This window comes from Cricetulus griseus, chromosome 2 (assembly GCF_003668045.3).
Source record: "Cricetulus griseus strain 17A/GY chromosome 2, alternate assembly CriGri-PICRH-1.0, whole genome shotgun sequence".
Classification (NCBI taxonomy): Eukaryota; Metazoa; Chordata; class Mammalia; order Rodentia; family Cricetidae; genus Cricetulus; species Cricetulus griseus.
Window position 1 is genome coordinate 153051174 of NC_048595.1, and position 11038 is coordinate 153062211.

Genomic DNA, 11038 nt, shown 5'->3' on the forward strand with positions numbered 1-11038 from the left:
TCAACTACTATGCCAATGATTTGGTGTTTCCTCCCTCTGCTGATATGCACATTGCATTGGTGAATGTTTCAGCATTAAACTAGTCTGAATAACTGAATACATCTCATTTGGGTCATGATGTATGATCTGTTGTCTACATAGCTGAGCAAGATTTGCTGATACTGTGTTGTGAAGTTTGTGTTTAAATTGGTGGCAGCTATTTGTCTGTACTTTTCATCTTTGTCCTCTTCTTGTCTGATTGTAGTATTGATTCCATGAAACTCTCTGGCAATAGTCTTTCTATCCATTTGTAAAAGAGGTTTTTATAGGGAAATCTTTTACTCTAGAATATTTCTGAGAGCTTTATTTTAACATATAAATTCACTTTTTTGAAATGCCAGGCTGTTCAAGATGTCTAATTCATCTTGACTGAATTTTCATACATTGTTCTTTTTAAGAACTCGGCCCATTATCCTAAATTGATGCATTTATTACTGTGAGGCATTCATCACATTCACTGATCACTTCTTTAATAGGTGAAGAATCTGCAGTGATCCTCTGTTTACTTTTCACTCTCAGACTCCATGCCATCTGTCTGTGTGTCATCAGTCTAGCCAGAGGCTGGCCAATTTTACTGGCCTTTATGAAGAAGCAGCTTTTTGTTCCATTATATTCTTTTTTGGTTTTTTTTGTGTGTTTTTGTTTGTTTTGCTGTTGTTGTTTTTCGAGCAGGGTTTCTCTGTTTAACAATCCTGTCTGTCCTGGATTTCACTCTGTAGACCAGGCTGGCCTCAAACTCACAGAGATCCCCCTGCCTTTGCCTCCCGAATATTGGGAATAAAGGCGTGTGCCACTATCAGCTAAGAAGCTGCCTCTCACTATCAGGTGATATGATAACGAATGCTGAGGTCTTCTGTGTGACCACTGATTGTTTAGATGTTTTCTGTTTAATTTTCCATTATTCTACGATTAATTGGTAGTTTTATTCTCAGATAGAGAACACAGTCCAGTGATAAATGCATCTCTGCCCTATTGCCTCACTGATCACTTTACCATTAAGGCCGGAGGATCCTCTGCTTATCTCCAGACATTCACTGTGTTTTTGAAGCACAATTGATTACCAGGAGAAAACTAGATGACCAGTTGTCTTTCTGTGCACATGGACACCATTTTGAGGTGATCCCTTCATGTTCCTGCTGTTTCCCCCTGTGCTAGAGGTTGTTTGGAGCATTTCTATCCATATTCCAGCTGAATTTTCCTGAAACCCTAACAATGCTAGGGATGGGGTAGGGAAAGGGGTCTTTTGCCTTGGTCTTTGGTAGAAAGTAGGGTGGGTGCTGCTAAAACCAAGAATTTCTGTTATTAGGCCACATTTTAATGAGGCCCATGGCTTCTGGACATCAGATGTTCTTGGGATACTTTTGACTAGTAATGTACACAGCTCAGAGATATATAGAAGGCAATAAGAAAACACTGAGATAGGCATAGGGTTTCCCAAGTATTGATGTCCCTAGGCTGACACTGCCCTTTATTCAGCTTCCATGGGATGTTTAGAAATTCTCTGTATTGCTTGTTGGGGGTCTCTCCAAGGCTTGTAAGTTAGATGAAATAGAAGTGTGTTCCATTTGGGGAGGGGAGCGAAGTGTCTCTGTGATTAATTTTTAAAGGAGAATCCTTAGCATATACACAATTGATTGAAAGGGAAGCCCTTCTGTGATTTCACATAAAATTATAGCTAGTCTAAAATGCATGACTAAGCATAAGGGATTGAAACAGGAAGAAATATTACACTTGAACAGAAAAGTGAAAAGTGAGAGAGTATAAAAGGAAAGGCATATGGGCAGGTGTGGTGGTTTGAAAGAAAATGGCCCCCAAAGCCAGTGGTCATATTAAAAGATGTGGCCTTGTTAGAGGAAGTGTGCTACATTGGGGATGGGCTTTGAGGTCTCTTTGCTCAAATTTCCCTCAGAGTGTCAGTCAACTTCCAGTTGCTTGCAAGAAGTGGGACTCTGAGATCTAGCACATCATCTTCCTGCAAACCACCATGCTCCTCATCATGATGATAATGGAGTGAAATTCTGAAACTGTCAGCTGCCACTCCAATGAAATATTTTCCTTTATAACTGTTACTGTAGTCATGGTGTCTCTTCACAGCAATGAAAACATTAACTAAGATAGTAGGGAAGGTTAACTTCTCATGCCCTGTTGGCTCAACCTCTTCAGTTTCCATTGAAAACCCTACTTTCAAGACTGGCATTCAAATTCAGTTCCTGGGGGATAGCATGTGAGATCTTAAAATACCTTTCCCAGTAACAGTGTTTGGGCCAAAATCAGGGCCTTTCACATGCTAGGGAAACACTCTGTCTTGGAATATCACAATTCTGTAACTGTGTGTTTATATGCCTCATGCTTGGGTCATGTTGGACTAGTTTAAACAGATAAGTGTCTTGGCAATTTGATTTATTGTTAACATAATGACTTTGATTTGACAAGGTGGTGCTGGATTCTGAGGAGTTTTTTTAAGATGAGTGACGTGTCTCTGCAGGTCTGTATGTGTTTTCCCAGTAAAAACACTGGATACCAAGGCTCAAGTAAGCATCTGGGGTGGTTTACAGGAAATGCTCTACAATGTTGCAGGAAGATTTACAAGTATCCTTGGTGACTTCCTAGAAGACAGCTGAAACCTAGTACCTGTTTTGCCTTACATTCCCTTGGCATATTTTAGTCTGTACTATCTTACTCTTATCAAGTATGAGAAGAGCAGTTTTCTTCAGTTCCCAGAGTCTTTGGAGCAAATTATTGGTCCTAAAACTGGCCTTCAGAACCTTTAGCACAGAGGGAAAAGACACACAAATATATGCCTTGCTTAGAAGTTGTGGGTAAAGCAATTCAATCTTATTCCCCAAAGTTCTTGTTCTTTTTTTTTTGGCTCATGGAAACAGAGACTAGGTCACCTGAGAGTGACAGGGATAGAGGGGAGAAACCAAATCTTGGAAAATCAATAGGGCAAAGCAGCTGAGAAAGAACTTGCAGAAAGAACTGGCAGTGTTAACACCCAGCTTTAGACAGATGCTTCTGTCCTTTTGGTCCTGTGGTAGATCCCTACCCATCCTTTACTTTACAGAGAGTAAAGCTGTAGTTAGACTTTAGACTGATTCAAAGTTGGTGTGCCCTCAGAGATGAGTCAAAAAGAAGAGTACAAAAGAGTACTTTAATGGAGTCCTGTTGAGTTTCCCTCCAACCCACTGTCTATTTAATCCCTACAACTGCCATTAGTTTAATTTCTCATCATTGTAGGGCAACATATCCATCCTTTCAAAAATTATGGATACTGAGGCAAGCAAATCACTTGTGACACTTTTCTAGGAAAATTTTAATGACAGATTCTGCATAGCTTATCCAAATTATTTCTGTGCATTCTCTCTTGTCTCTTACTTAGAGTGTTATGATGTGAGCCATTTGTTCTTTCAAAGTAGTTGTAGATTGATTTTGTAAATATACATAAGTAGTTTGAAGGGATCTCTCTTTCTAAACAAATTGTATTTACTTTGAGAAATGTTTGAGTGTGTCTTGCAGTGTGCCTCTATTTTATTTTTTTACATTTTCTGACATAATATTTTTATTGATTATTTGGGAATACATAATGCACCCCAATCAAACTCACTTCCCAGTCTTCTCCAGCTCCCACCATTGTGATTGCCTCCACAAAAAAGAAGAAAAGAAAAGGAAAGAAAAAATGTGTTGTCCATGCTCCAGTGAACAACACTGGTGCATAGTCAAACTCCCAGTAGCTAGACCCTTAAAGAAAACTGATTCCTTTCCCACCCCCACCAGAAGCTATCTACTGTGGCACCCAAGAGACCCATGGCCTGGACCTTGGCACCTTTAGTGACACCCAGGAGACTTATGAATGGACATTGACATCTTCAGTGATATCCAGGAGATACAGGGGCTGGACCTTGACACCTTCAATGATACCTGGAAATATAGGAGCTGGACTTTGGCAACTTCAATGATTACAGGTAGATCCATGGGCTGGACCTTGATACCTTTATACCTGATGATACCAGGGACAGTGGGCAGAGTAATGAATTCACAGTCTGCTACTTCAGAACATTCTCCTAGTAGGTTACTTAGCAGAGTTGACTTCCCCACAGATGGGAAACCCACAAACCCAACTGAGCATCACCTGTCTTTGCCACATCAAAACCTTCTCCTGGCCCACTACTATTACCACCTTTCAGGGTGATGAATTGTCTTGGTAGCTTATCAAGGAAGCTGTAAGCAGTCTGAGGTGATGTGCTGGGGCCGTGTTCTGAGTTGGAGCCATCTTGGCTTCTAGCTCTGAAATGTTCACTAAGGTCCCACTCATGGTGGTGAGGGCTCAGCATGCCTCTATTTTAGAATCAACTAAGAGCTTAAGTAGTATACTTTCATGCACACACAAACACAATATTTGGCCAAATATCCACCTAACTCACTCAATGATCAATATGGATTTTTAATTTTTGTTATGTTTTGTTTTTTAGACAGGGTTTCTCTGTGTAGCCCTGGCTGTCCTGGAACTCGCTTTGCAGACCAGGCTGGCCTCGAACTCAGAGATTCTCCTGCTTCTGCTTCCCAATTGCTGGGGTTAAAGGCATGCACTGTCACCCTGGACAATCAATAACAATTCTTTGACCATACGAGAATGTATATTAGGATGCAGAAAGCTAGACTATATAAAGCTTATTACTGTATTTTTGATCAAATCAATATTTTAAATATTTTTATATTTTACCCTATTTTTTCTGTTCACATAGGTTTCTTTTACCAATCTTTATTTCCCTGTTCTGTCCCTTGAGTAGTGAATGTGGCTCTAACATTGGGACCTTGTTTCCTTGGTTAGAAATATATACCAAGGCAATAGAACATGTGTGCTTGTGATTTCTTTGTTTTAACGTGATGCTGGTTTCTATGTGCAATTTTAAAACCAAGATTTCTACCCCCCCATTCAGCTCTTAAATAATTATTTTACCCTTAACTATGTTTCCATAGAACAGGAACTACTCTTTTCTCTGAATGAAAGGAATATTATGCTCACTGATCTTGAAATCAAAAACAAATCTTAAAAAAAAAAGCTGGCCAACCAATCAAAGGTCTTGCCTTCTTAGGAGAATTCCCTCAGACAATGTAAATGAGTAAGTTCTGCATTTGCATTTTATGTGCTTTGCTTCCCCCTGACACCTGATGTATTATCACAGTAAATGTGCCTCTCTTTGCTCCTCTGTCTCTATTTTCATTTCAGAAAATAGCAGTGCCTTTATCATAACCTATAGTCATTGTGCTGATAAGGCTAAGTAAATCATGGTTAGTGTAACAAGCCTATATTATTGTGGTTATTAATAAAGCATAAAAATATATTCATGTTAGGAATGAATATAGTTCCTTCAGTCACCGCATTATCAATACATACACTGTACTGAGAATTGTTCTTTCCCATTTATATTTTAACCCTGTTAATCAAATGAAGGTATCTTTTTTTAATAATCTGTTTTTCAGAGGGAGCTGATTGATTATAGAAAATATAATTTCCCATCTTACTTGAGGTCCATTTTCACATTACACAAAGCATTTAAACACTGTGCAGGGACAGAATAGTCATGGTGCAGAGATAATATTTTCCATGGGAAGGAAAAAAGCAGGCGTCCCATTTTCATCATGCTCTGTGGAGGTCACATTTAAGTCTTTATGTCATCTACCTGATGTGATAAATGCCATAATAATATTGCACATTGCTTTCTTTTAGCTAGTCTTAATAGTATGCAGATAAAAATGAGACACTTGTCTTCATTTTAGGGCTATGACTAGAAAATATAACAAACAAGGATTCTTAGACCAAGAAAATATCTCTCTTCAAAATTCTAGGAACTTGAAATCTGTGATACAGCTGCCCTAGGGCTGCTTCCTTCTGAGAAGAGAAAGAGAGACCTTTTCTAAGCTTTTCTCCTTGGCTCTGAGACTTCTCATTGTTCAATAACTTTACCCTCTTTCTACACATCTGTTCAAATTGTCCCTTCTTAAAGGATATTGCTCACATTAGATTAACTTCACACTAATGATCTTTTTGCTTGAGTCTCTCTATGGAGGCTCTATTTTCAAAGAAGGACATCCCCTAAGGACCTGGGGCTTAGGACTTCCACACTGTGGTTATTTTATTATATTTTTCCTGCCATGGGGGCAGGGCATAACACAATGCCTAACAGTTGTTTATTCTATTTTGTCTTGTCTCCTTATAACTAAATGTTAGCTACTCCATGACAGAATTGCCAAAGGACTTAGATATGGCATCCACAATCAAGGCAATTCAAACACTTATTGAGTATTTATGCGAGTCTAGAGACATTCTGGTTTTCCAAATCAAGTGATTCAAAGACAAATAAGAAAAATATTCTGTAGACCTTGCCTATGAATGTAGAAATGAGAAGAATCATTGTGGATAAGTACAGTGGCAACATAGACACAAGAACAGGTGACACATTTTGTGAGTGCTGAGATAAGCAGGAAGGCCTCACAGAATTGAGAGCATGGAAGTAAACTGGGGTGTGCACAGTGATGTGAAGATTAGCTTTGAGGTGGCTGAAGGAACACTTCTCTACCACTTCTCTTACTTTGTGTATGTTGTCTTGGAGACATTCTGTTAGCTGCCGAGAGTCTAGAAACCTGCTGCCCCTCAGAAAACCTCAACTGATCTCCTCGTGTTTAGATGGTATTTCTGGAAGCTGTGGAGATGATAAAAAGTAACTGGATAGTCCTTTGATGAAGAGAGAGATTCATGCATGGACTTGGCTTTGTCTGAGTTCTGTGATAACTCCATAGAGCCTCCAAGGCAGGTTCCTGAAGTAACTCTTAGAATTATAAAAATGGAATATTATTTTTCGCTTTACAGTTGTATTTTCCTTCTCTTTTTCCATGTGGTTAGTAGCCTTGCTATTCTGTCAAAAGGAAAGCATTTATTTATTGGGCAGGCTGGCACTGATGTTATTTGCCGATCCTATTGTATTTGGATACAACTGTCAGACTGTCAGTTTTGCCGAAGGAATCATTTCCCTTACATGATAAAAACTTGTACAATCATGAGCTTTTTAAATATACTTAAATTTCTGTGGCATGATCTGCTCAATTTTAGCAAAGATGTTCTAAAGTGCAGGAAAGGTTAGCATCTTGGATGCATGATGAAATGGACTTTCTTTGTCAAACATAGTTGGTTTCATTTAGGAATCAATGTGGAAAGACATGTCCCTAAAGAAAGTTTCCACGTTTTCACACTGCTCATAAATATTTGAACTTGATTTTACTTAGCACCCAAATGAACAACCCATGAAAGGCCTCGATTTTAAACCTTTAATTGCCACTGAGTTTTAAACCCTTCCTAAAAGCAGACAGACACAGCATAATTATGAATCACAAGGAATCTCTGTAAAAATGTGTTCACATTGTCACTGAGCTGGTTAAGGTCAGTGAAGCAGCACTAACTTTCTGTGACATTTTCCCAGCCCCACTATTACCTGTCAGATTGGAAAAAAAAATCAAGGCATCAGACAAGCTTATGCATCGATGTGCTCACTCTTGTCATTAATTGAAGTAAATGGATAAGCTTGTCCATCAGCAGCCACAAACACATCTGTTCATTGCTGTTGTTTTGCTTTTAGTCTCCTTAACCTGTGTTTCTTAGCAGTCTCTGGGATTTGAAAAATGCTTCGTTCTCTATTCAAGAACCATGATGACTCCTGTGTTTGTTCTACACTTAAAAAAATGCTGACAAAATGAAATATGGAATACTGTGTTCACTTATTCCATGTTTGGCTCACAATGGATTGAGTTATATAAAGTAGGACATGGACAAATTACAAAAACCAGACCAAGCAGAGGTCTCTAATAGTCTTATATAACTGAAAACACTCTGCATTTGCTTTAATCCGTCATCCTCTCCACCTCTTACAGAAAGAAAAGGAGGGTTTCTTGCTCCCTCTTCCTGCCTCTCTCCTTCCCTTTCTGATTTTTAAGTATAGAGAAAAGGTTTTCCATATTATAAACCTGAAAAGGTGCCTTTTAATGAGAAAGTAGCTCAGAATGAAAACAGGAAATCCCTGCTTTCACTTGTGTGACTGTATTAACTCCCGAAGTACACCACAGGCTGTGACAGATCACAGTCATTCTACATCTTTTGCCTGAGAATGGTGTTTATTGCAGTATTTTTTTGCATGAAAATAAAGAATTCATCCCCAATGTTATGCTACACACTAGAATTTTCTTCTAAGTTTGTAAGGGAAAGAGTAACAGCAGTGTAAGAAAAATATATGAAACAAAAAAATCAGCAAATTAATTATATTTATCTGAGAATTCTGGTACATGAAGAATATGGTGTTTGTTAGAGCAGGGAAATGAGATAAAGCAAACATCAGTGCTTTCTGTTTGCCATGGAAGTCACATTAATGAAGAAAAATGTTTTCTTCTGCCTATATTTAGAATTTCCATTGAAGGGTAGGAGGGGTAATTCTGAAGTGTCTCCATGTTTGCAAAATATTTTTCCTAAACATTATGAAGCCATAGAAAGTGAAAAGGCAATTAAGATTCACTAATAGAATGTGTCTTGCTTTGCCGAGGAAAATAAGACAACTAAAAGAAGATGCTCACGAGAAAGGATGAAGTGGATGGAAATGGAGATCTGTTGATGAATTGCATTATTGAAGCTATCTTCTAATTTAGCTAAATTTAAAGTCCTATTGACACTTGAACATGCATGAAGACAGTACTGATGGAGAGGGCAGAGACAGCAGCTTCAACCTTGTCTGTCTTCATCTGTTTTCCCCTTTCTGCACTCTGTATTGGCATATTTTCCCCTTCCAGAAGGGTCTTCTGAGCTTCCCAAGGCTGTGCCTGGAACTCCAGATTGTGGCCTTTGTAAATAACGTACATAAAGAAGGGCTGTTAAACTCTTGTTGAGTTATTTTTGTTTTGCACTTTGCACCTTCAGTGAATACGGGAACTACTCCCACACCATTTCCTGACGAACCAAATCTTGCTGCGAAGGCTGAAAACGTTAGTCAGTTGCACCCTATTTTTAGGACTTGTAATGAAGAGAAAATGTAGTGTTATAACACCCATCCAAATGCTGGCGCCCCAGTAGACAACTGCAGAGTTTTAAGAGCTAATGTAGACAATTTATACAGAAAGGACTAAATTATGACCAATTCTTCAAATAAACAGACAACAGATCACTGTGAGTTGTGACGGAGTCTAGTTGTGGTTTGGAAACGCCAAACTTGGTCCTATTGAAGATCACAGATGGCCAAGAATAGCGGCAGCAGTTACCCAGGAACTGGACTCAGAAGGATGCTAACTTTAGTGTTAAAAAGGAGAGTGGAAATAAGGCCAAGACTCTCTGCTATAGCTTCAAAAACTACATTTCTAAGCGCCTGTGACTTTCCGAATGGTAATGGCTAGGTTTCCTTGAGTGCTCACTGTGTCCCCAGCACTTGTGTATATTAACTCAGTCTTCAGTGAAACCTGAAAAACGTGGAAGCAGTCTTGTTCCTATTTTAAACTAATGAAGCCCCAGCACGCAGTGATCGACATGGCTAAGGGATTACAGCTCCTGAAGAACAAAAATGGAGGTAACATGATTCCACAGCCTGGGTGTCTTCTGATATATCTATGTGTCTTCCTATAGTGGTAACATGACCCCACAGTCTGGGTGTCTTCTAATATACCTCTACATCCACCTATGGAGCCAGTTCCAAAAGCTTCCTCTTTTGGCCTTCTGGTCTTCATGCTCCTTTCTATCCATAGAAAAGTGGGTGCAGAAGGATAGTAGGCTGTGGGGACATGTCCCAGCTACAGAAGGCCAAAGGTCACTGAAATTGCTCAAATGTTGGCATAAAGGGCTTGGAGTACAGGTGTGCTTCCAATAGTATTTATCTTTGACTCCAAGCCTAGCAATTTCCAATTGGTGGCTGTATAAAATTGGCCCCCAGACATTCTCAAAATCATTCACCTGAATGGATTTGGCCCTTTCTTCGGTTTTGTTCTCGTGTATTTGCTGGAAATTTAAGCTCCATGTATTTAGACATTCACTCAGGTTGGTTATGTCTGCTGTTCCTTCCAACTAAACTTCCTAATTCTTAAAATTGCATTAGAATTATTCCAGAATCTGGGAAAAATAGAGGAGAATCTGAATTGGGAACATACTTTGTATGGCTACATTTGAATATTTGAAGGCAGTTTGTCACAGCTTCTTCTTTGTCACTGCTAGCTGTCTAAATAGCTTTCAGTGGTAACCTGTACAACCCTCCCACCCCCCACCTGAATCAGTTGGCTTCATGATTCAAGTGTAGTGGCTGAATCTCTGGGTTGTCATGTTTTTGCTACAATGCTAGTACATAAGCATGCAGTGACTACACAGCTAAGCATACACAGAAGAAAATAGCTGATTCATGTTTTGGATGTCACAATGCTGGGTGGAATCACAAATGGGTTTCAATCATAATTTGTTAGTGTTTATCTTGTAGATAAATGCTTTGGTAACTAAAGTGTTATTTGGTATTTTTATTCATTTCTTTCCAGAGCTTTCTCACTAAACTGCATGAACTCAAACCTTAGAAAAAAAGATATGGCCTGCTCAGAATATGGAAACATTAATCCAGGAAATCAGAGAATTCTGTCATGCTGAGTATAAACACTGAGTGAAAACTGACATTGCCGTGCCTGGAAGGTTTTATTCTTTTTGGACATTGGAGAAAATGAATAAATAAGCTGAGAGATACTTATTCCATTAAGGTGCTCATTATCAGAAGTTTCTTCTGATGTAAAGCAGTGGTTATGAGGCTATGGCTCTAGGGCCAGAACATTCAACAAAGCTGGGGAAATTGGTCAACATGTAAGTTCTTGAGCCATAATGCACAGAAATAGAAACTCTGTTGATCCCAGAAATCTGAGTGTTCACAATGCCCCTAAGGGATTAGGATGGATGTTATCCCATAAGAAATGGTGACCTAATGCCTCTGAGTTCCTGGTGGAA